The sequence below is a fragment of the Cetorhinus maximus genome, chromosome 16 (assembly GCF_964194155.1).
Source record: "Cetorhinus maximus chromosome 16, sCetMax3.hap1.1, whole genome shotgun sequence".
Taxonomy (NCBI): domain Eukaryota; kingdom Metazoa; phylum Chordata; class Chondrichthyes; order Lamniformes; family Cetorhinidae; genus Cetorhinus; species Cetorhinus maximus.
In genome coordinates this window covers 15,992,425-16,019,230 of record NC_135894.1, presented here as the reverse complement: position 1 = coordinate 16,019,230, position 26,806 = coordinate 15,992,425, and the positions used below count along the sequence as shown (strand labels likewise).

The following is a 26,806-nucleotide window of genomic DNA, read 5'->3' as shown; positions in this document are numbered from 1 at the left end:
GAGAACTCGAACCTGCAATAAATGAGCAGCCTCTCACTCACCGCCACTGGTCTCACTGTCATTGGAAACCCCCTTCCTCAGGCTGGGTCCCCTCAGCGCTACAGGGGAATGAGTGAGGGGCAGAGTCCTGTGTGTGTGTGTGGAAGGGACAGGCAGATATATGTCCTTGTGCAGATGCACTGTAATCTTGATATACATACCCTTTATATACACAGATTGACATTTCTAACTCTCCGTCTCTGTTTATTAAGCCCAGGACACTGTGAGCTTCTTATCTGTTTTATCCACTGGTTGGAGACAGATTCGGTTCCAGCTGTGATTCCCCCCAAGGTCGAATATCACAGCTTGGCCGATGAATAATGTTCATTTAGGGTTGCAATCCTATGGTGGAGGGAGTGAGGAGCAGAGCTGGTGAATCTCAGGACAACAAGGAGCCACTGGGAAGGAGTGAAGGGGATTAAAAACAATAGGTCCAAGAAACTGGGCTGATTGCAGAGTGAATGCTGAGAACTGGCGTGAGAGGAATTCCAGGGATCACTAAACACTGGGGCTGGAATCATCCCAATACATGAACTCCAAGGTCTGCTCATTTCCTTGGATTGACCCTCTAGCAGTGCAGCACTCCCTCAGTTCTACCCCACTGGTAATGCACTCCCTTAGTACTGTCCCCCTGACAGCGCTCCCTCAGTGCTGTCCCGCTGACAGAGCAGTGCTCCGTCAGTACTGCCCTTCTGACAGTGCAGCGCTCCCTCAGTACTGTCCCGCTGACAGAGCAGTGCTCCCTCAGTACTGCCCTTCTGACAGTGCAGCGCTCCCTCAGTACTGTCCTGCTGACAAAGCAGTGCTCCCTCAGTACTGTCGCTCTGACAGTGCAGCGCTCCCTCAAGACTGTCCCTCTTACAATGCAGCGCTCCCTCAGGACTGTCCCTCTGACAGTGCAGCATTAATGTCCCAAGTACTAACCAATTGCGCTACAAGAGCAAAACTGTGCTCATTTGCAGCACGATTTAAATTAAAGGCATTAAGTTTTTTTGATTGCGTGTCAAGAACTGAGATTAAATGACATTGTGCAGAAGTAGTTATGTGACTGTGGAAAAGCCGGAGAAATAACCAATGCCCTGTAGTTTTGGTTTGACTACGAGGAGTGGGGGAAGAGCCCAAAAATGAAGCTGAGCACAGGGCCCCACTGACTGTAAATCCACTACTGCTTTGGGAAATAATTGGGGAGGTATTGGAAGTATTAGCAGGCTGCTTATCAACCTGTTGAACCGTGTCTCTGGAGTGAGATTTGAACTGGGAACTGCTGGCCCAGAGACAGGGGCGCTACCTAATGAGACTCCCTTCCATGGTGGCTCAACTAAACAAAATAACAACAGCTAAAAGCATTGTTCCTTCACACCACCAAAAGATTCTCCTTAAAGAAGAGGCCTGATGAAAATCAAGTTGCGCTTAATTTTTATTAATAGCCTTGTAATCTTTAGTGTGTAGTTAAAAAACTATTCATGGCACTGACTTTGTAATTTGATTTAAGCACAATCAAGTACAGTATTACCTCAGTACTGTATAATTACCGTGTAGATGTTAACACAGTTACACTAGTAGGATTTATTGAACAACTTGATGTGCACCAACCGTACAAGTAATTTAGATTGTTTATCAGTTATGACTCTGTGCTATGAATTTTAAAAATTTACAGAACTTGCACTGTACTGTTTCAAAAGAGACAAACTAGACTCCAGATGCCTGTATAACTAGCTGAGATTTTGGCCAAGGGTTGGGTAAAGGGCCAGAATGGGGAATTAGGTAGAGGAGTGGATTCAGTTTGTGGGGGATGATGAGAGTCAAGGCAGTGGTGTGGGAGTGACAGGTTGAGACTTGGCTGGGGTGAGCTGGGATACGATGGCTGGGCTGGGAAAGGGAAGGCTAGACCTTGGGTTGTGCGAGGAACAGGTGCTGCTCCGTGTGGAATCAAACGTGAGCCGCCAGCAATGGGAGCAGGGAATTGGAAGATACAGCGCTAAGGAGTAATGATCAGTTATGAAGACCAATTTAGGAGAGATACGGTGATTACATGATTTCTAACATTACAGATCACTAACATTTTATTCAAAGAGAGAAAGAGAGAGGTACACTGAATATCCCACAGGTTTCTAGCTCCAATTGCAGCCGTGATGACAACATTGCAACATTAATTATGACATTTTACATCTCAGCTAGCAAATCCATCAAAAAAATTCAAGTATGTTTCCAAGGCTGAGCATGCCTCTTTAAAGGGCCATTGTCCATTTAATGCCTTTAGTTAAGATCATTTTCAGCATCTTTTCCCTCAGCATTATAGTTTGTGACTAAGATTCTGCACTAATGAACTTCAAAACTAATGAACTCCAAGTTCAATAAGAGTGCTCTGTAATTCTCTGCTTCTTTTCATCAAATGGCTAATTTGACCTGTCACAGATTCACACTGTAGTGCAAAATGTTGGGGCAACAATAAGTGTCACCAAGGACTGGTTGGAGCGGTGTACATGCTCAGAAAAACTTCATCCACTGAGGCCATGAACTAGATTGTGCAACCCCCAGGTGAGCACTGGGAGGAGATCAAATACCCATCAACTCCTCTTCCCCCACAAACAGGACAGGAAGAGAGGCCAGTCTTGCACGCCTTAGCAGCTACAACAACTTGCGTTTATATAGCACTTTTAAAGTCATGAGGGGTTTGGACAGAGTAGGTGGAGAAAAACTGTTCCCATTGTTGGAAAGATCGAGAAAAAGAGGGCACAGATTTAAGGGGATTGGCAAAAGAAGCAATGGTAACATGAGGGAAAACCTTTTCACACAGCGAGAGGTTAGGATCTGCAATGCACTGCCTGAGAGTGTGGTAGAGGCAGGGTCAATCGAAACATTCAAGAGGGAATTGGATTATCATCTGAAAGCGAAGAGCGCGCAGGGCTGTGGGGAGAAGGAAAGTGGCATGGGGATAAATTCTTCCTTCAGAGGGCCAGCACAGGCATGGTGGCCCAAATGGCCTCCTTTTGTGCTGTAACCAATCTGTGATTCTGTGATTTAATGCACTAAAACCTACCAAAGTACATCACTGAGACATTATAAAACAAAATATGACACTGAGACATTTCAGGAGATATTAGGTCAGATGAACAAAGATGTGGGTTTTAAAGGGTGTCTGAAAGGAGGAAAGTGAGTTGGAGAGGTTTAGGGAGGAAATTCCAGAGCCCAGGGTCTTGGTAGCTAAAGTCACAGCCACTAGCGGTAGAGGAATTGGGGAAGCTGAAGACGCTGGAATTAGAGGAGCACAGATATCCCAGCGGATTCTGGAGAAAGAAGGGTTTACAGATATGGGGAGGGTAAAGGACATGGAGGAGTTTGAAAATAAGGAAGGGAATTTTAAAATTGAGACAGGTTTAGCTTCCCAGCTCTTCCTGGAAATAGTGCTATGCGATCTTGCTACCAACTGAGTGGTAACTGTGTTGGGATGGGATGGCAATTCTCTGGTTATTGTTGGATGGATAAGAATGCTGGAACCAGGGTGAGTGCAGTTCCCCCACCCCTGCTGAACAACAGTGGAGGGTTTTTGGGGGAAATTGGTGCAGTCAACCATGTCAAAGGCTTCCAACAGGTCGAGAAGGATGAGGAGCGATAGTTTACCTCTGTCACAGTCACATAGGATAGCAGTCTCAGAGAAGCTCAGTTAAAAGTCTAAGGGTCACCCTCGTGTCCTCTCACCCACAGCCAGTGGATGAGCTGCGTGAATGAGATAATGGTTACGAAGTTAGATAGAAGCGTCAATGATGGCATATTCTTATTCTTTCATGTCAACTATGTCAGGTATGAACAATCAACAGGGTTTCCTGGCACTCAACCCTAGAGTCAACTGATCATTGAGACAGCAGTGCCACTGTCAGTTTACAGGCTTGGTGGAGCTGAGAGCAGGCTTATAAATTATAATTTATATTGCATCAGAACCTATTTACATCGAATAAAAGCTGACTTTTGCCAGCCCAGAAATGGAGTAATTAATTTTAACTAGAGTCTGCCCTCTGGCCGAATGAGGCACCTTGGTCTCCTGAAATGTATCTTAATATTCCCCACAGATTTATTACTTAATATTGGGATGGGTTGCGAATGTAACATATGGAACGCATAAAAAAAGTTTATTAATGTCTAAATTAAATTATACTCATTTCAGACGACCAACAAGCTGCCAAAGGCCTCAGGCTTTGAAGGACAATGTACTTTTGGAGATTTGACTATTTGACTGTTATTTACTGTGTGTACCTACAGTCAGTGTATCAGAAACCATTTCACAAACCTTTGAAAAGGCAGAGATCTCCCCAGAGAAGCCCGTCATTTACTTTGGCTTAATTTCTCATTGATATTGCCATCTGCTCATGGTTTTTCAGGGTTGTGGTAAGTCTGTTGGCACTGGCGATTTGTAAGGGGGGAAAACAACGACAGCATTTTCTTGAGGTGATGGAAAACATCAGCTAGTGAGCTTTGTGAGGATCACCACCATCAAGGTGCGTACGGGTGGGAGGAATTTATGCTTGGACGTGAGTTTGAAACCAAATCGCTGCCTTTGGCCTGTTAACATGGATCAAAGCATATTTAGTCCATGTGCCAAGGCGGAAGTTCACCAGCAGGCTGAGATAATCGGAGAATGGAAATCTCGTGGCCTGGAACTTCCAACCCTTCCTCGGTGCCCACACTGATTCGGGCATGAATTGGGCATTGCCACTAAAAGGACAAAGAGAGAGGTTGAGCGAATATTTTTGGAAAGAGTTTAGCAAGAGGCAGGCAATCATCGTCTTCTCAGGGCAACCAGGGATGGGTAGTAAATGACGGCCTTGCCAGTGATACCCACATATCAAGAATGGATTTTTAATGATTAATATGATCATAGAGCTTGGTTGTAAAAGCTGCTAGTCAGTGAAGAAACATATCGAACAACTTTTACATGACTGAAACATACACCATCCATAAATCATATAACCACATTGACTGTCACACATTAATGTGGAATTGAATCACCCTTACATCTCGTCTGTGTTTCAATAGTTAGTTAATTCTGACAGAGTTTTATTATTCAAGTTGTGTCTGCATCTGCAATCAAATAGATCAAAAGTTTTTCAAATGAACCCTCAGGTTTTTTGTATGCAAGTAAACTTGAAGGGGTAGAAAGAGAGAACTTGAATTTATGTAGTGTCTTTCACAACCTCAGGAAATCGCAAAGCATCGTGCAGCCAATTAAGTAGCTTTGAAGTGTCATCGCTGGAATCATGTAGAAAACACAACACCAAATTTGGACATAGCCAACTCCCACAAGCAGCAATCAAATCATCTGTTTTTCTGATGTTGGATGTGGAATATATATTTCCCAGGGCACCAGGAAGAACTACCCAGCTTTTCATCAAAGTGGAGTCTTTTATGTCCATTTATATGAACTTGGTTTAACCAAAAGACAGCGCCAGATCATCTGTATAAGTGAGCTTGGTTGAGGGATAAATATTTCTGCTGCACTACTTGGCAGCGAAGATGTGATGATCAAGGCGCTTTCAAAACACTTTCCCTTAAAACACAGGAACCTGTGACTTTAAGTGAAAAATGACTGAGATTAAAGTTGGGGCTGTCCCATTTTAATTTGTGCATCGAATGGTATTAAGTGACTTGTCTCAATACAGGCACTGCCTGTGAGCTCCAGCGTCAAACAGCACGATGGTCACATCAGGTTGATATGAGTCTCCCCCTCTGCAGCCCTGGGGACTCAGAACACAAGAGGTGTCAGCTTTCAGGCCCATCCCGATGAACAAATCCACATTGTTTATGGTGAGCCGTTCACTTTCCAAAAAAAAGGGGGGAGGTGCCTGGAAAAGGCAAAGCTGCTTTAACTGATAGGGTGAGGGATATGATTTTAACTAGGCAACCATCCAAAAACAATAATTGGTGCTTTCCAATACATCCTGAGTTTCTAGCTTTCTGTGGGATAATTCATGTGAGGGAAACGAAATTAGATTACACGAAAAAAGTAGAGACCACGATGGAAAATCATTCCATTTTTAACTTCAAGTGGACTGATTAAAACAAAAAGCTCAGAATCAATCAAATACAGTTCATCTGAAAAAGGAGCTAGGGATAAGAAGAGCATTACTGGCCGTTATGGGAAATTGGGCGTATCTGGTAATATTAGTGAGAAAGAAATTTTAAAAAAGACTTGCATTTATAAGAAAAACAAAAATAGCTGGAAAATCTCAGCAGGTCCGACCGCATCTGTGGAGAGGAAGACAGAGTTAACGTTTCGAGTCTGCTTGCATTTATAAAGTGCCTTTCCCAACTTCAGGATGTCCCAAGTGCTTTACAGTCAATGAAGTACTTTTGAAGACAAAAACAGAATTACCTGGAAAAACTCAGCAGGTCTGGCAGCATAATGCTGCCAGACCTGCTGAGTTTTTCCAGGTAATTCTGTTTTTGTTTTGGATTTCCAGCATCCGCAGTAGCTTTTAGCTTTTTGTTTTTATCCAAGTACTTTTGAAGGGTAGTCACTGTTGTAAAGTAGGAAAGCTAGCAGCCCATTTGTACACAGCAAGCTCCCACAAACAGCAATGTGATAATGACCAGATAATCAGTAGTGATTTTTATTGAGGAATAAACGTTGGCCAGGACACTGGGGTAACTCCCCTGCTCGTCTTCAAAATAGTGCCATGGGATCTTTTACATCCACCTGAGGGAGCAGACGGTGCCTTGGTTTAACATCTCATCCAAAAGACGGATTAAAGCCTGCAAAGGCTGTGTGCATATTTCTTTACAATGTCTGTAGTTGGCCATCTCTGTTTGTCGCTATTGTCCTGCTAAGCCTGCACTGAATACCCCACAGCCTCCGCTCAAGAGGAGGGAAACCCAGGACAGTTGCTGACTTGTGTCAAAGCTCTCAACAGGCTGGAGCATTGAGAATGTGTCAGATTTGATTCTTTTCCCACTGTGTGCCCATGAATGAAGCCATGCAGGAAATCTCCACTCTCCAACGTGAAAAAAAAACCCGAGGGCAAAGTTTTTGTAAGTTGTTCACCGCTCCGCAAGTAAATGATTTTTTTTTTTGGAAGGGGTTCAGCCTGAAAGAACATTTCATTGGAGACAAAACCTATTATTGGCAACAGAGGAAAGGGCAAAAAAGGAGCATAGATGGCTGTGTTGTAGAAAAGGAAGCAGCGCGGGCAGCTAGAAAAGTGGGCAGGAATACCCAGAAAAGAACTGTCGGGTTGGTGGCACAGGATGAAACTGTACTGTATCACGGGAGGGCAGCCCAGGACAGTCCCTTTCTGGGTTTGTCCAGGTTAGAAATTAAATCTCCTTTAGTTGTCCCGTGTGTTTCATTAAACATTTGTCTGAATCTTGCCTCCAACCACGCCAGTTAAAAGCACCGGTTACCTGAATGCACCGGGTCTGTTATGAGGTTCAGGTTCAATGGAGACTTATTTTTGCATTGACACCTCTGTCTCCTAGAAAGGAGCAACAAACAAAACCTGGGTATTGATGAGGATAGCTATCAGGATATATAAAGAACCTACATTTATCACATTTTCACCTTTCACAGCCTCAGAATTTTGCAGCTATTGAAGTATTTTTTGAAGTGTAGTCACAGTTGTAATGGAGGAAAAAGAGGCAGTCAATTTGTGCACAAGTGCCCACAGTCAATTCGATAATGACCAGATGTTTAGCGGTGTGTGTGTAGCTGTGTTTAGCGGTTAAGGTTGAGGGATAAAAATTGGACAGGATACTGGGAGAAACCTCTGCTCTTCTTTGAATTGTGCTGTGGGATCTTTTACACCCACCTGAGAGGGCAGACAGAACTTTGGGTTAATGTCTCAATCGAAAGATGGCGTCTCTGACAGTGCAGCAGTCCCTCAGTATGGCACGGGAGTGTCAACCTGGATTTTGTGTTCAAGTCTCTGGGGTAGGGCTTGAGACTGCAGCGTGCATGACCACGAGGTGAAAGTGCGATCAGTTGTGCTACAGCTGACTTCAGCCCCACAAATATAGCTTTAGATTCAGTGGAGACTAATAGTTGAACAAAGGATCAACTCAGAAATACACCTCACCCTCCCAGAACGAAGGGGCAGCAAAAGAGCCTACGTGTGGGTGAGGATATCTATCAAAACATATTCTGAGTTTATATAAAATGAACTTTATGGATTGTATCTGCCTCTCTCAACCACAAGTGATTGTGAACTCTGTAAATTCTTCTGACATGTTCCGTTCCCCTTATAATAAACTCAAACAACAGAGATAAGCTTACATGTGATATGTATGTATGTGTGTGTGTGTGTGTGTGTGTGTGTGGGGAGGGGGGGAAGGCAGGGGGGAGGGTGGGGTGGTGGTGTGGGGGAGGGATAGACAGGAGATAGCTCACACACTGCTGCTTTATCCATTGCCTGACCTCTGCAGGTTACCAAGAGAATCACACAGAAGAGTGCGGGAGTGCCAGAACCTGGAGCCCAATGCAAGACTTTACACAGTCGCCCAGAAATCAAATAAAACTGCCCAAATTGGAATGAAACAAATGGATGAAAAGTTTCAATTTGGCTCACTCCCCTTAATTAAAAAAAAGTCAAATCCAAAGACATGCACCTACCAAGTTATTTTTCAGAATCACTTCACACAGGCATGATGCACTGGATTAAATACCCATCTGTGACTGTACACACTAAAATAGATTATAATTAACTTTCTAAGAAGGGCGAGGTATGCTGAATCGAATGATTGCAAATCGCACTCATGTCAAGTCTAGCTTAAAGGAGAATGCCTGACAATGAATCATTGCTATCAGAGTGCCATTAAATTGTCACAGAATGTAACCAACATGGTCTCAAGTAACTGAGCTAAACTTAATCGGTACAGCAACACTGGCTCACAGGCACTGGCTGCCTCCTTAAGCAAGAACACAGGAATTTCGGAGCACAGCATGCCAGAATTCAACTGTGGTTAACTCTTCACTGCCTGGCTGTGGCTGTAAAGAGATTTCGAATTTATACATTTGTAATGGAATCTCAATGCTCCTACCCATCCTCCACCCCAGCTCCTGAAATGAAGCAGAAACAAAGTTGAGCTTGCAAGCTAAACTGTCAGCCAGCGCTCATAAAACTCACACCTCCACTTAAAGTACTTTAAAGTGAGTCACCTACGGCACGAATCTGCACCGCTGTTTAAAATCAAGTATGCTAACAAACTGCTCTTTGTCCATGCTGAAGAATCCTTTCTGTTCCCACCAACCTACAAGCATGGGTTGCCATGGAGACACTGCACGTCCATTTGCCACACAAGTGATCAAAGGGCCCAGACAACACACAAAAAAACTTGCCAGACTTCCTACTGGCTGCCCACTAATTAACTGACAGAGACTTAGGCCACTGATTCCATTCACTTGCTGCAGTTAGCAGCAATGTTCAGTCCGCTGCAAAAGCGCTTCAGTGGCAAGACAAAAATCAAATGACAAAGCTTTCAAACTAGCCAGAGAGCTGTGCCACAGTTGATTCGAATAATCGTACCTGCTTCATCTTCAGAATCCCATTATCCACCGTGCACGGAGAAGTCTGCAGTCACAATCAAAAAACTTGGCACAAGGGGAAGGGTTAAATCCATTCACTTCCCCCCTCCACACATACACACAGGGGTCTATCAGCTTCTCACATTCTTTGTTTAAACTTTGTGCTGGGAATTCGCTCCATGCTAATTGACCAGATGATACGGCACTCTCTCCTTGTGGTCTGTGAGAACAAGTTAGGAAGAGGGGGACATATCTGGCTGCTTCCTTCGTTAATGTAACCCAAGCTCTAATCAGCTGCAGCGAGCTGGGGGAGGCTGTGATTGAGCCTCGCCAATCAGGCTCAGGGGGAGGAGGCTAACATGTCTACACTGGGATTAAGGAAGATTTTATAGGTATTTCAAGATAAAGGGCAACTGAGATCAAAGACACGAGCAAGCTAAAGGGGAGGAGATATGGTAAATTGCTGCATCCCTGTCTTCTAACTGAACTGTATTTCAAACTATCTCTAAAATGAACACAAAACCAGACTGGCCTGTGGGAAAACTTTTAAGAGCCTCTGCGGATCAGCTGATGAACATGGGCTGAAATATCTAGGGGCCTGTTGGAAACAGTAACATGGCCTTTCCTTTCTTTTCCCTGCCTGCAACTCCCTTGATTAAATTCAGCAAGTAAAAAGCTATAGCAGGTGGTTGAACCATGAAGATGGAACTAAATCACACCCTCATCGTCCTGGGAGGGATGTCCAAGCTGTCACGGGCTGTCTCAACGTTAATGTGATCACCAGTTCACAATTGTTAACAGCTACAACTCACAAGAACAAAAGACAAATATTGGTTCAGTTTACACTTGGGATCCTGATTCTATCATTAAAAGAGGCGAGCAAACTTGTATTTATATACAGGGCCTTTCAGGGTTGCAGCTTGTCTCAAAGTACATTAAAGTGAATGGGGAAATTAGGAAGTGTTGTAATGCATGAAAGCCCGTAACTCCTTCTTGCCCATCAGGTTTCCACAAATAGCAATGAGTTAATGACCGGATAGCTTTTTTTTGACACGGTGGGGGAACTCTCATTCTTGCTGCAGTTAGCAGCAATGTTCAGTCCACCGCAAAAGTGCTTCAGTGGCAAGGCAAAAACACATGGCAAAGCTTTCAAATTAGCCACAGTTGATTCGAATAATCGTACCTGCTTCATCTTCAGAATCCCATTATCCGCTGTGCTCAAAGAAGTCTGCAGTCACAATCAAAAGACTTGGCACAAGAGGAACAGTTAAATCCATTCACTCACACAGCCCCCACCCCCCCGCATCTCACACACACACACACACACACAGGGATCTCACATTCTTTGTTTAAACTTTGTGCTGGGAAATCACTCCATGCTAATTGACCAGATGATACCGCACTCTCTTTGTTCTGTGGGAACAAGTTAGGAAGAGGGCAGGATCTTTAACATCCACCTGAGGGGGCTAATGGTGCCTCAGTTTTATGTTTCATCCAAAAGCTAGCACCTCTGACAGTGCAACACTCCCTCAGTAAAGCAATGGGAGTGTCAGCCTGAATTATGTGCTCATGTCTCTGGAGTAGAGACTTGTACTAATACATTTTCTAAGAGGTGTCAGCTGTGGCTCAGTTCATAGCACCCTCGCCTTTGAGTCAGAAGGTTGTGGGTTCATGTCCCAATCCCGGAAAACCAAGAACTGTGAATGTACTCGAAAGAGTTACATTTTCTAACTCAGAGGTGAGTGAGCTACCAGCTGAGCCAGGACAGACACTCATTAGTCAAAACTCAAGTCAATTTAATCATTAAGTATCACATGGTAACTTGACCTAGCAATAACCAGTTGGATAGGGGCATGCATTATGCCTTCATGTCTACAAAGAAAGAAATCTATCAGATTATGGGTGGAGTATAAAGGGTTAATGTTAAACATGTAAATATATAGTTTACATCATCAGAGATGTAAGATCACATGACAACAGAGCGTGAAGAGAGATAGTTCTATGTAGAGCCTCATGCTAAGTATGTACTGTACATAGTTAGTGCAATGTCCAATAAAAGGTAAAGTTCACCAACACAAAAACAAAAATACCTGGAAAAACTCAGCAGGTCTGACAGCATCTGCGGATAGGAGCACAGTTAACGTTTCGAGTCCGAATGACCATTCAACAGAACTAAGTAAAAATAGAAGAGAGGTGAAATATAAGCTGGTTTGTGTGGCGGGGGGGACAAGAAGAGCTGGATAAAGGGCCAGTGATAGGCGGAGATAACCAAAAGATGTCACAGACAAAAGGACAAAGAGGTGGTGAAGGTGGTGATATTATCTAAAGGAATGTGCTAATTAAGGGTAGAAAGCAGGATGAGCAAGGTACAGATAGCCCTAGTGGGGGTGGGGTGGGGGGGAAGGGATCGAAATAGGTTAAAAGGTAGAGATAAAACAATGGATGGAAATACACTTAAAAATAATGGAAGTAGGTGGGAAAAGAAAAATCTATATAAATTATTGGAAAAAAACAAAAGGGAGGGGGAAAATCGGAAAGGGGGTGGGGATGGAGGAGAGAGTTCATGATCTAAAGTTGTTGAATTCAATATTCAGTCCGGAAGGCTGTAAAGTGCCTAGTTGGAAGATGAGGTGCTGCTCCTCCAGTTTGCATTGAGCTTCACTGGAACATTGCAGCAGGCCAAGGATGGACATGTGGGCATGAGAGCAGGGTGGAGTGTTGAAATGGCAAGCGACAGGGAGGTCTGGGTAATACTTGCGGACAGACCGAAGGTGTTCCGCAAAGCGGTCACCAACCGCAAAGTTCACCAACAGCCTTGTCTCCAGCAGTGTCTGTAAGTTCAGATCACGAACAACTTTATCTAAGACCCACAACAGTGATAATAGATGGTGACAGTGGAAAACACAACAAAAGGAGCAACAAGTGAAGAGCTCAGCGATTGAAAGAAGCAGCAAGAGAAATGACTGCAGGATAAGGACAGCATGGGAAAATCACCAACGGAACACCAGAAAAGGCTACAGTGGAGGGAAGCCATGAAGGAAACCCTGCCTTTACCAGAGTGCTTTGAACACATGGAATGCCCAACGCAAGCTGAGAAGTGGCTGAACTGGTGTCGCAGGTTTACCAGGTACAGACAGGTTTGGGATTAGCAGAGAAGGCCAGCAAGGAAGAGGTCAGTACCTTACTCTACACCATAGCCAGTAGTGCAGATGACATCTAGTTCAGAAAGGGCACAAACAAAGACATGGTGACATAGGGAAAGATTATCAAAGCCTTTGGTACTTACTTTAGTCTTTGAAGTAACACCATAATAGAAAGGGCAAAGTTGAATAGGTGGACCCAAAGACCAGGAGAGCACGTAGAGTCCTTCACTATCAATTAGCTGAGAATTACGAATATGGAACCTTGAAAGACGAATTAATTTGGGACCGCAATTTTGTAGGAGTCTTAGAGGAGGCTTTCTCAGATTTTCTGCAGTCAAGGGAGGATTTGACTTTATCGATGGCTGCGCAGTTAACAAGGCAGGTGGAAGTGAGAAAGCAAAATCGGATTTTTAATCGAGGTGACAAAGAGATCTCGTGGAGAAAAGTGGCTGATACGGTGCAGCTTGTAGGACACAGAAGTAGCAGCACAACTAATTCAGTGTCTTCATTGTGGTGGGAAAAAGCTACACTGGCGTGAAGAATGCCCCGTCAAAAACGTGGAGTGCCATTCCAGCGAGAAGAGGGGCCATTTTAAATCTGCATGCTGCAGCAAAATACTCCTAACACAAAAATTAAAGGAGAAACAACTTAGATCATGTAGCATTCAAGAGGTTTGTGACAAGAAAGGCAATGGAGTGCCATTCTTGGGGTAAATTGCAGGATTTAATGGGAACTTTTGGAGCACACACATTATGGTCAACGGACATAAAACAACTTCAAATTAGACACTGAAGCAGGAGTTTCAGTTTTTTTCAGATGCAGAACAGTGGCTAAAGCAAGACTTCCTCCAGCCATTGACCATACAACTGCACGGTCCATGAGGCTTTCAACTGAAGGTTAAGGGCCAGTTGACTGATAAACTTCAGTGCAAAGGAAGAGAAATCACAGAAACTTTGGCCTGAATTTTACCCTTGGTGGACGCGTGCGATCGGTGGGCCCGGGGCCTGTTGGGAAACTGGCCACACCCGTAATTGGCCCACAACCGCGATTTCACGCTGACTGGCCAATTAAGGCCTGCCCAGCATGAAGCGCATCTTCCCAATGGTCGGGAAGGGCTGGGCGGGGGACAGGGGCCTGTCGGGTGCCGGGTCCAATGGCGACCAGGCAGGCGGTTTAAAAAGGCACAGGCAGCCCCTTGAAGGCTGCCAGGGGAGAATCATATTCAGCAGTCTGGAGACTGGAGCTATGGCCTCAACTGTGGCTGGAGATGTCAGGCGAGATGGGAGCATGGGTAGGCATTCGGCCCCCCCAGTTTCTGGACGAGCGCCTCGTGGTGCTCTTTGAAGAGGTGGCTGCCAGGAGGGACACCCTCATCCTCAGAGATGGAAGGAAGAGGCTACCGCGGCAGACAAAAAGAGCTTGGAAGGAGGTGGTAGCCGAGGTCAGCATCTACAAAGTTGTGCGGTGCAAATGAGTGCAGTGCCGCAACAGATTCAATGAACTGCGGCTCTTGGGAAGGGTGAGTACCGTGTTGGCATGGAGCAGTGTGGTGAAGCATTATGGGCTGGCTGTCCCCCGTGGAGCTCAGGGTTGCTAGAGTTTGAGTGCCAACTGTCAATGATGCCTGAGCTGGCCAAGGGGGTGAGCCCTGGCTGCCTGCACTAGGTGCCCATCCATCAATGGTGAGGGTGACCTCATGTTGGCGCACGAGCTACTTGTCGTCTCTGCGGGCTCCTCTCAGGGCGCTATGGACGATGGCAGCAGCTCCCATTGCCGAATATGTCCAGCAACTGAATATGTCCAATCCCATAACCGAGTATGTCAACAACCAATAAGAGCAGACGCATTGTTAAGCATCCGTGTTGAGAAGCCTGAACAGGAGGACATAAATTTTGTTGGAGATATGGAGTCACATACCTCACTGGCCACAAAATTCCTACTGGCAACAACACAGAGGCTGAATGAAATTCGGTAAACACAAAAAGCAGGTGAAGAATGTGCTAACATTAGAGCATTAGTGGATGGCTAGAATATGTTCTAAACAATCTCCTGCTGAAACAACACTTCGGGCAATGAAGACATCTCAGTGTCGTGGATGACTTACTGATTCATGATGAGAGGTTGGTCATACCTAGAGTGCTCAAACTCGAGATCCTTCAGAGAATACACCAGGGACACCTGGGCATTACAAAGTGTCATGCCAGAGTGCGAAATTCAGTTCAGTGGCAAGGGATCCCAAAGTCACAAGAAGAAATGATTTCAAGCTGCATCACCTGTGCAATCCATCACAAAGAGCAAAAGGAACCACTGATGAGATCTCCTCATTTCCATCCGGACCATGGGAATGCCTCGGACTGGACCTTTTTAAAGTTGTTAACTATTACTCCAGATGGAGAAAGGTTAAAAGTCTTCATGGTAAAACCTCAGAAGCAGTCATGAATTCACTAAAAGAAATTTTTGCCACACATGGCATTCCAGATCTAGTCATTTCGCACAATGGCTAACAGTTTGCGAATGAATGTTTTAAGAAGTTCACAAAAGAATTTGATGGATTTGTCCACACAACTAGTTCACTGAGGTACCCACAAGCAAATGGAGAGGCCGAAAGAGGTGTAAGGATGGTAAAAGCTTTGTTTAAAGAAAATTACATCAACTCAGCACTGCTGAGCTAGGTTGCACACCACTTCAGAATGGTTTGGCTCCATCAGAATTTCGGATGGGAAGGTGACTGTTCTTCCACTCATGCCATGTCTCAAAGTAATTGATATAGAGAGAGTAAGGGAGATGGAGGGTGAGTATCATGCAAATCAAACCAGCAACTACAATCAACGCCATATAGTGCATGAACCCCAACCAGGGGAATCAGTCTGGAAATGTGACCAGAGTCGAGAAGGCCAAGTGTTGAAAAAAACACAAAGTCCGCACTCTCATCTTGTATAGACTGAAATGGAGTAGTGAGAAGAAATTGAACAGCACTCATGTATATAATAAGGAGGTCATCAATGGAATAGACTAACTACCCGTATGATCAGGAAGACAACCTGAGCAGAAAGCTAATAGGCCTGAATTTCACGCTTGACGTGCACACCAAGTGGGTGGGCCCAGAAACGGATGTATAATCCACTCCTGGGTGAGATCGCGATTTCACACTGGGTGGCTAATTAAGGGCCGCCCAGCGTGAAACGTGTCTGTTCAATGGTCAGTAGGACCAGGCGGGGGTGGGAGCCTGTCAGGCACCGGGTCCAATGGCGACCTGGTGGGGCATTTAAAAGCAGCAGAGGCAGCTCCCTGAAAGCTGCCAGGGGACACTTTGTGGCTTTGGCGTTGTCTGGTGAAACATTTCCTTTGAGCTGCAATGGCATCTGCACCTGCTGGGCATGCCAGGCGGGAAGGCAAGTCCGGTGGGCACTCAGCCCCCTGGTTCTTGGATGAGTGCCTGGGAATCCTTGTGGAGAAGTTCAGTGCCAGGCGGGTCATCCTCATCCCCAGGGATGGCAAGAGGAGGCCACCACACCTGACCAAGAAAGCATGGGCAGAGGTGGCTACCTAGGTCAGCGGCCATGATGTTGTGCAGCGGCACATGGGTGCAGTGCCGCAAAAGGTTTAACGATCTGCTGCGCTTGGCAAGGGTGAGTATGCAGTTGGCATGGATCAGTGTGGAGAAGTATTAATGGCTGGCCATACCCCCATGGTGCTCAGGGGTATAAGAGTCTGAGTGACATTGCCGCCGGCTAAGGTGGTGAGCGCTGGCTGCTTGGCCTGATTGTTTTGCGGGCTGAGGGCCACGACTTGGATGTGCCCTGCAAGGTGTTCCTCAGGTGAGGTTGGCCAGGCTGCAATGGCGCTGCAGGTAGAGAGTGGACTCATCAATGCTCCTCTGTTCTTTCAAGAGAAGAGAAGCCATAACAACATTGAGAGGTCAAGGAAGGGGAGAGGCTTCCCAAACCTGCTCATATTGATGAGGTATGAGATGGCTGCCTTAGAGATGGAATACCGGTGCCCAGCTTGGTCCACTGGTCATGGAGAGGCAGGAGTCTGACAAATGTAACAGTGTAGTACACAGGTGAAAGGGAAATCATACTTAACTAATTTACTGGAGTTTGAGGATGTAACTAGTAGGATAGATAAGGGGGAACCAGTGGATGTGGTGTATTTGGATTTCAAGAAGGCTTTTGATAAGGTCCCACATAAGAGGCTAGTGGGAAAAATTAAAGCACATGGGATCGGGGGTAATATGCTGGCATTGATTTAGAATTGGTTGACAGACCAGAAACAGAGAGCGGGAATAAATGGGTCTTTTTCTGGATGGCAGGTGATGACTAGTGGTGTACCGCAGGGATCAGTGCTTGGGCCCCAGCTGTTCACGAAATATATAAATGGCTTGGATGAGGAAACCAAATGCAATATTTCCAAGTTTGCTGATGACACAAAGCTGGGTGGGGTTGTGAGTTGTGAGGAGGATGCAAGGAGGCTTCAGAGTGATTTAGCCAAGTTGTGTGTGTGGGCAAACAGATGGCAGTATAACATGGATAAATGTGAAGTTATAGGCTTCGGTGTGAAAAACAGAAAGGCAGAGTATTATTTAAATGGTGATATATTGGGAAATGTGGATGTCCCAAGGGATCTGGGTGTCCTTGTACACCAGTCAATGAAAGTAAACAGGTAGGTGCAGCAAGCAATTAGGAAGGCAAATGGTATGTTGGCCTTCATTGCAAGAGGATTTGAGTTCAGAAGTAGGGATGTCTTACTGCAGTTATACAGAGCCTTGGTGAGACCACACCTGGAGCATTGCATGTAGCTTTGGTCTTCCTACCTAAGAAAGGATATACTTGCCTTGGAGGGGGTGCAGCGAAGGCTCACTAGGCTGATACCGCGGATGGCAGGACTGTCGTATGAGGAGAGATTGGTTCGGCTGGGCCTGTATTCACAAGGGTTTAGAGGAATGAGGGGGGATCTGATTGAAATGTATAAAATTCTAACAGGGCTAGACAGACTGGATGCAAGGAGGATGTTTCCCCTGGTTGGGGAATCTAGAACCAGGGGCCACAGTCTCAGGATACGGGGTGGGCCATTTAGGACTGAGATGAGGAAAAATCTCTTCACTCAGAGGGTGGTCAACCTGTGGAATTCTCTACCACAGAAGGCAGTGGAGGCCGGGTCACTGAGTATATTCAAGAAAGAAATAGATAATTTTTTGGATATTAGGGGCATCAAGGGGTATGGAAAGAAAGTGGGAATATGGCGCTGAGATAGAAGATCAGCCATGATCATAATGAATGGCGGAGCAGGGTCGAAGGGCCAAATGGCCTACTCCTGCTCCTAGTTTCTATATTTCTGTGCGAGAGTGTTGAAGTCTGTAAACATTGGTGTGTTGTCTTATCTGTAATGGAAACCTCAAACCTGGAATCCCCATTGTTCATTGAAAGATGAGGGCACCATGATGCAGATCTTCATTGGCTTACCCGGGTGCCTGGCATGTACAGTGACAGGGTGATGACTAATGCTACTGACATGTCGTTTTTCTCCCCTAGAATCACCATCCAGTCAATGAGTGCAGGGACCCAGTGAGCCACCCTTGACACTGGAGGACCAGTGGCCTTCAGATGCGCCTGCTTCACACCCCCTCTCTGCACTAGGCACCAGTGCAGATACCAGCACCTCGGTGGGCATTAGATTGTCGGCTACAATGTCAGTGCACAGAGGTGAGAGCAGAGCGCAGTCGCACGAGGAGCAAGTGAGGCAGAGAGTGCCCAGGGCGCCGGCAGTAAGAGGACAGCTGGAGACCAGGACCACGCTTGGCCCGAGGCAGATGATGAGCCTCTAGAGCCGTCCATTAGGCAGCAGATGCTGGATGTCCAGTGGGATGCGCGGGAGGATCTGGCAGAGATTTCTGAGGGTTTCTGTGCCATGGTCTATGTCATGGAGGAGTCCATGTGGAACATGAGCACTGTGTTGATCTTCAGCACCAAGCACACTGCCTCCTCCATTGAAAGAGTGATTATTCTCCTGGAGAGGCAGCTCCAGGAACAGACTCAGGCATTGGGTTGTGCTCGGACCTGCAAGCCCTCACACAGGCACTGACTTCAGAAGGTCTTTGCCAGTGTGAGAGGTGGATGAGGCACCTGATATCTCTACTAGGTGCCCGTTCATCAATGGTGAGCAGGGAGGTCCAGAGCGAACTCATGTTGACGCACAAGCTGCTTGTCGTCTCTGGAAGCTCCTCTCAGGGCGCTCTGGATGATGGCAGCAGCTCCTCCGCCCCTCTGCCAGTGACCATGGCATCTGATGAGGCTGCGATGACTGAAGATTGCCCAGCCGTGGCACTGGACACTCTCTCACAGGCAGGGCCTGCATAGGTTCCGCTGGCCAGAGGGTGACCACCAAGGTCACCAAGGCTAACAGGAGAGTACAGTCAGCAGGCTGCCTCCCGTACTACTGCCAATGATGTGGGGGGCAAGACACCAGCATTCGTAAACATACGTTTAAGGGACCATGAGCACAAGAGGGACTGTTCACGGGTGATCTTCTGTTCTACAACGTTTTGTTAATTTGTTTACTTATGTTGTTACGTCCAACTTCTGTGAGTGTCAACATTATATAAATATTGCTTTTGTGTTAATGGCCTGAGTATGCTTCACTTGTTTTGTAGGTGCAGGGCATGCTGGACCTGAGTGGCTCTGAACTTTTTTGCACAGGTACTGACTGGACTTTGGGTTCAATGGAATATGTCATTTCAAAGATCTGGGAAGGAGGCGGGACTCCGGCCTTGAGTTGAAAGCAGTGCTTTGGCAGCCTAGTTGAAGCAGCATTGAAGCTTCCTTCCTGAATCTTCCAGAGGTCTGCCTCCACGCCCTCACCATGCTCTTCCACAGACTCCTCTTCTGATCTACTAGAGTCATCATCTGTGGCCTGTGGAGCTGCGTCAAGATCCTCCTCCTCAAGATTATCTTCCTTCTGCCGTTCTCTTCCTCCTCAGAGGAGGTGCCACCAGGAAGTGGGTCCCCCCTTGCCAGAGCCAGATTGTGGAGAGCGCGGCATGCAACCACTATCAATGACACACACTCTGGGGCGCATTGTAGTGCTCCCCCTGAACGGTCCAGGCACCTTTATCTTATCTTCAGCAGACCTATGGTCCTCTCAATGTCCGCCCGTGTGGAGGCATGTCTCCGATTATACTTCTGCTCTGGTTATGTTCTTGGGTGCTGGAGAGGTGTCATGAGCCACCTTTTCAACAGATAGCCTTTGTCACCCAGCAGCCATCCATCCAGCCGGGCTGGAGCACTGAAGAGCCCCGGCACCTGGGAGTGGCTGAGGATGTAGGCGTCGTGGGAGCTGCCTGGGTACCTTGCACAGACTTGTAGAATCAGCATCCTGTGATCACACACTATCTGCACGTTCATGGAGTGGAAGCCCTTCCTGTTGACGAAGGCACCGGGCTCACCTGCTGGTGCCTGGATGGCCACATGTGTACAGTCTATGGCACCCTGGACACGGGGGAAGCCAGTAATGGCCGCAAAACCTCTGGCTCGCTGTGTCTGGCTGGCCTTGTCCGTCCAGAAATGAATAAATGTCAGTTCCTGCCTGAACAGAGCATCAATCACCAGCTTGACACAACTGTGAACAGCTGACTGGGAGACTCCACACAGATCCCCACTGATCCCTAGAAACATCTGGAGGCACAGAAGTTGAGGGCTACTGTGACCTTCAGAGCCACTGGCATGGGGTGTCCACCCACACAGTCGGAGCTGATCTCAGGGCCGATCATCTGACAAATGGAGGTCACTGTCTCCCTGGAGAAGCGGAGCCTCCTTCGGCACTGCACCTCACAATATTGAGGTAGCTGCATCGCTGCCTGTAAACCCTGGCAGCAGGATAATGGCGTCTTCTGCAGCCCCTTCCTCCTTGGACTACCTGCTGGCCCTGCGCCCACTGTGCCTGCGCCTCTCCTCCCACAGGTCACTCCCTTGGACGTTACCTATGGACGCCTGGCCTTGTCTTCCTTCTGCTGCTCTCTTCCTCCTCAGAGGAGGTGCCTCCACCAGAGACCACAATCCCCCTTACAAGAGAAGCAGAAGGCTGTTTTGTGACTTGAAGGGTCCACACGGTATAAATCCTCCAGGGGCCTTGGAGACACTAATGAGTCCTGAAATGAAGGCCAGCAATGCAAAGGCTGAAGCTCAAAACAGAGATAAAGCTGTCAAATTTCACTAAGCAACCAGCAGCAAACTATCTCCTAAACTCCTCACTACTCCCAATAGCAATGCTCCAGACCCTATTTATCCTGCCCTTGGATGACAATTCGTTAAAAACAGGCTGCCCACCTGCCCATTTTGCTCGTGCGACAAGCATGAAACCACACGGGCAATGTAAAATTGGGTATAATTGGCTTTTTAATGGCCTTAATTGGCCCTTTAATTGTCGGCTGGTGCGGCTCTGACTCATGCGTGTGCCTGCCAACCTCAATATTGCTCCTGTGCACGATGACGTTGGGACGCACACCCAACGTCATCTCGTGCAACTTCACGTGTGTTTGGGTGGGCATGCGGCCGACCTCAGTAAAGGTCAGGCCATAGTCTCGGATGATTCACACACTATTCTACAGAGTTCGAGAGAGAATAAGGAGAAATTGAATCCGATATAACCTCCAAGGGAGTTGCGAACAAGGTTGGAGAGATAGGTAAAAATATTACAATGCTTATCTCTGCAAACCAGAGACGAAGACAGAGACTTCTGGGAGAAGAAGGATACTGTAAATAATGTATTGAATAGACTTGGGGGGAGATGTAGTAAAAAGGGTTAACGTTAAAGATGTAAATATGTAGTCTACATCATCAGTGATGTAAAATCACATGACAAATTATACTGAGAGACAGTTCTATGTAGAGCATTATGCTAAGTCTGAATGGTACATAGTTAGTGTAAGGTTCATTAAAAACAAAGTTTACCAACAGCCTTGTCTCCCACAGTATCTGTAAACTGTGACCATGGACAACCTTATCTCAGACCTACAAAGATCACAACAGACCAATAAACTGTTGGAAAGGGGCATGTTTTATTCATTCATGTCTACAAAGGAAGAAATCCTTTAGATTACGGGATAATTTATGGATCTGCAAAGGCATGCAGTCATTCCCAATCTAATCTTAATTTACCATTTGATTGGGTCGCTACACTGTTGACCATTGTTGCTTGTTCCTTTAACAACAATTCTTGACCTACTTTCACATGGCCAACAGCAATAGTCCTTTCCTAGTATGACTTTGAAGAGGGAAGTGATGTCACACAAGTACTAACAGGGCAGTTCTGAATATATTAAATCCTTCCTTTCGCATTTCACCTCACTCTTGAAAGCGCTGATTCATACTTAGATTTGGTACAATGGGTATTCCTTCTTACCAGTTAATGGTTCTATCGCTACTGTTTAACACTTGAGTACAAATCTATGAACGCTGATTCATACTGGGGTACAGTCGCACAGACACTGATTCATACTGGGGTACAGTCGCACAGACACTGATTCATACTGGGGTACAGTCGCACAGACACTGATTCATACTGGGGGTACAGTCGCACAGACACTGATTCATACTGGGGTACAGTCGCACAGACACTGATTCATACTGGAGTACAGTCCTTAGGTTTGAATTCACAGTGGGGTGCAGTTTTATTGGTACTATTTCATGAGGTTTTTAGACTGATGTTGAAAAGCCTGCAGTTTCACTGACCTCCTTCAGCAATGAAACTTCTGCTGTCCTTACATAACCTGACAAATATGTATCTCCAGTCCCACACTAATTTATTTGACTCTTAGCTGCCCACTCGAATGGAACTGCAAGCTGTCACTGTCAATGAAACATCCACTCAGAAACTGACTCTTACAGTCCAGATGAAAGAAGATGGAGAAGTTTTGCTGAAAACTACATGCTGAAATAGTGAGTCTGACATTTCTTTTCAACCCCATACACAGCCAATAGTTGTAACTCTTGTCCGGTTAATTAGCAAAGCTCTGAAGCCCAGATTCCAATACTGCTTTGCTGGTTAGGTCACTGATATCAGTCAAGAGAATTGTTGCTTAAATTGGTAAGAGATGGGATTCCAAAGCTATCTACTTCTGGAGACAGCAAACTGCTCTCCGGCTCAGGAAAGACAGATTGAGTTCATAGAGGAAATAGCTCTGAGGTTTTGTTTACGCTCAAATCTGACACGATTAACTCATGTAGTGCAGTCTCACTGTGCTGTTTATGTTGCTGCAAAATGCCACAGGGTTTTGTAAATGTTCACATATCAAAATATTCCGTGGCGGAAGAGGGCTATTTGAAACAGGCAAGCTCAATCCTGTTCTTCTTCAATGTTCAGACATGCACCCTGGTTTTCAGCATTGTTCCCTCCTCCCCTTCTCTCGTCACCGCTACCACCCAGTGAAATGGTGTGCAGCAGCGGAAAAAATCGAAAATTCCCCACCCCCAACTCCGACTCGCCACTTTCCTGGCCATTTCATCTTTTACTACCCAATCAGACCATCGGGTGAGACTCCTGCCAAAGGCATTCAAAATTCATCTTCCCTGCAAATCAACCCCCCATCTCCCCGCCCCTCCACTCACACCACCCCAACAGATCCGAGGCTAGATGCATCAACTGGCCAAGCATTAAGGCTTGGTGCTTTTAGCAGGGCCTATACATCCCTGGTCTTGCTGCTACTGAGATGTCCCCGCACCTTTCCAAATACCTTACCAATAGTGACACCCTATCATTTTTAGCAGGGATATCTAGGTGGTGATCAGGAGTCAGGCCTGTGATTTTTTTTCCCTACCCTCATGTAGCCTAGACCTCCTTTCCCTTCTTGCAGATAGGGCAGGATTTTCCTGCAGGCTTCGGGACCTGATGCCCTCCACTAGTCGGCAGCGAGACTGGGGGAGCTACTTTCCTGAGAGCGGACTCCTAACGGTGGGCGAGCTCCAGAAGCTGCAGGCCTAAACAGAGGGCTGGCAGCTTTGAAGCCTCACCAGCCCCACCAGGAGAGGTGGGCACTGCTGAGGCATGTCAGGGACTGCGAGGGCACCTCAACATGATAGCACCCTCAGTTGTACCCCCGGTGCCCCAGCTCCACTCCTACTCGAGAGCCAGGAAGAACCAGCCCATTGTCTCAAATGCTGTTTTATTTTGTTTTATTGTCTGTATGAGCATGTACCCTCGCGCCTGCACTCGCATTAGCTGCTCCATGCATTGTGGTGCGCTCAAATTCATTGAAAATGTTTTAAAACTGAAATAGGAGCGAGAGATTAAACTAACTGCACGTAACATGTACTGAGGGGTAAAGGGATTCAGAGGAGTGAGGGATTATTTGCTCTTAATAACATTTGATCACCACAGCTACAGTGTATTAAAACGCTTACATCTTCATCCACATGTCCTGTCCACAAAATTAACCTGCTGCCGTAATACTCTGAAAGTTTTGCATCAGCTATTCCCATTATAAATACCAACATTTATGTAATCAATGGAAACTGCCTTTGTAAACATGTCACACTGTAATTAAGAACATAGGAACAGGAGTAGGCCTATTCCCCTATTCAATGAGATCATGGCTGACCTGTGACCTAACTCCATATACCCACCTTTGACCAATATTCCTTAATACCTTTGATTAACAAAAATCTATCATTCTCACAGTTAAAACGAGCAATTGATCTAGCAGCAATGCCATTTGCAGAAGAGAGTTTCATACTCCGACCACCTTTCGATTGTGGAGGTGTTTCTTAGGATGGAATTTTATGGCCCCGTCATGGCAGGGATGGGACAGTAAAATCCCGCCGGCATAAAATTCCGCCTTTAATTTCACCCCTAAAACGTCTGGTTCTAATTTTTAGATTATGCCCCTAGTTCTAGACTCCCCAACCAGCAGAAATAGTTTCTCTCTAACCACCCAATCTTAATATTTTGAAAACTTTGATCAAATCAGACCTTAACCTTCTAATAAGGAACACGACCCTAACTCATGCAATCTCTCTTTGTAATTTAATGTCGAGGTCCAGGTTATTATTCTGGTAAATCTGCACTCAAAACCAATAATGTCCTTCTTAAGATGTGGTTCCCAAAACTTCTCAAAGATGTGGTCAACCAGGACTTTGACTGGTTGAAGCATTGTATTATATTCCTCTAGATATAAAGGTCAACATTCCATTAGCTTTTGGGTTATTTTCTGTACCTGTTCATGGCACTTTAGTGATCTATATACTTGGTCCCCCAAGTCCTTTTGGCCTACACTGGTCCCATCTTTTCACCTTTTGGACAATTTCCTCTGTTATCTTATTTATGTTAAAAGTGAATGATCTCACATTTGCCTACACTGAGATCCATTAGCCACAGTTTTTCCCATTTACTTTACCTATCAATAATTCTTTATAATTTGATGCTTCCACTTAGATTGTTGCAATGCCACCCATCTTTGAGTCATCGCAAATTTGGATAAGTGGCTTTATATCCCATCATCTAAGTTGTTCATAAATATGGTGAATCGTTGAGGCTCCAGCACAAATCCTTGAGGGACACAAGTCACATCCTGCCAAATAGAGTACCTACCTATTAACCCTACTCTCTGAGTCATTCTGTTCAGCCAATTTCCTGACCAGGTCAATAATTTGTATTCACTTCCATGAAATTCAACTCTAACTAACAATCTAAGGGGAACTTTACCAAATGTCTTCTGGATGTCCATATAAATAACATGCACAGACATAACATTTCCCCAGTCTACTTTAGTCACCTCGTGACAAAATGAAATCAACTTAGTCAGACATGACCTATCCTTTACAAATCCATACAGGCGCTCTCTGGATCAGCTGTTCAAGATATTCAATCACTCTATCCTTAACTATAGACTCCAGTGATTTCCTGACAGCAGATGTTAGACTAACTGGATAATAATTCCTGGGTTTCCCTATTTCACCTTTCTTAAATAGCGGAGAGACAGGTACAATTTCCTGACCTAGAGGAACAGCACTCAAACCAAAAAGCTTTGGAAGATTATAGTTAGGCATTCTCGCCTACTTCATTTAAAACCCTGGGATGGAAACCCGGGGGATTTGTTATTCGTTAAGTGCCATTATTTTCTTCATATCTGTTACTTTTCTTATGTTCATTTTAGTGAGACTCCTTCCTGATTCAATATTAGTCTGCATGGATTTCCTAATGTAATTGTAAAAATGTTTTTGTTGATTTCGATACCTCTTACAGGCTGCTTCTTATATTCCCTTATTGCAGTTATTACTGTCTATTCTGTCACCCTTTGCTGTTCTGTGCATCTTTCCCATTTGCCAGGATCTGTGTTTTTTTTTTGCATTTTCGTATGCCTTTTCTTTTAGGTTTATGTTGTCTCTCACCTCTTTAGCTGTTTATGTCTGTTTTCTTTTGGAAAGTAGAGTTCCTTGCCCCTTAGGTATATAAACTAATTCTGTATCAAATGAAATTAATTCTTTTTTAAACACCTCCCACTGATCTTCTGTCATTTTACCCATTAACAGTTTTACCCAGTTTACTACGGACAGTCTTATGTCATGGGATTGAAGTCAACCTTATCCTAATCTAGGATCTTAGTAGCTATTTCTTTTCACCCCTTCAAACATTACATTGAGTTCGATAATATTAGGTTGTTAACTAAATCTGGTGTATTACTAAATCTAATGCAGCTTCTTTGTTTTAGAACATACAGTTGCAGGAAACTATCCTGGACATACTCAAGAGATTCGCTATTTTTCTGGTATGTGTTACTCTGCTTGTCCCAATCTATATGAAAATTAAAATCCCCTATAAAAGCTACTCTGCCTTTTCTACACACTTGCTTAATCTCCACATTTATACAATCAACCATTTCACAGCTGCTACAGAAGAACCTAAACACAACTGCCACCAGTCTTAAATCCTTTACCATTCTTCCTTCTACTCATACAGTATCCTTGTCTGTTTACCTCACATCATATCCTCGCTTATTATTGAAGTAATTTCACCCTTAATCTCTGAGGCTTCTCCTTCACCTGTACATTTTCTCTATCTTTCCTGTAGACCTTTATAACCCGGTATATTTACATCCTAGTCCTGAGCGTCTTGCAGCCACATC

General features: G+C 45.4%; 1 protein-coding gene across 2 annotated transcripts in view; it reads right to left on the bottom strand.

The window, feature by feature from the left end:
* The window catches only part of LOC144691377 (E3 ubiquitin-protein ligase Midline-1), a 372,887-nt gene that overhangs the window by 182,290 nt on the left and 163,791 nt on the right, over nucleotides 1-26,806 (bottom strand). The window contains exon 1 of one of the 2 annotated variants that reach the window (XM_078559415.1): nucleotides 9,552-9,838. The exons of the other annotated variant lie outside the window; for it this stretch is intronic. The gene's annotated coding sequence lies outside the window, so the exon portion shown is untranslated. Of the gene's footprint in view, nucleotides 1-9,551; nucleotides 9,839-26,806 lie in introns of those variants that run through there. 2 annotated transcript variants of the gene reach the window in all.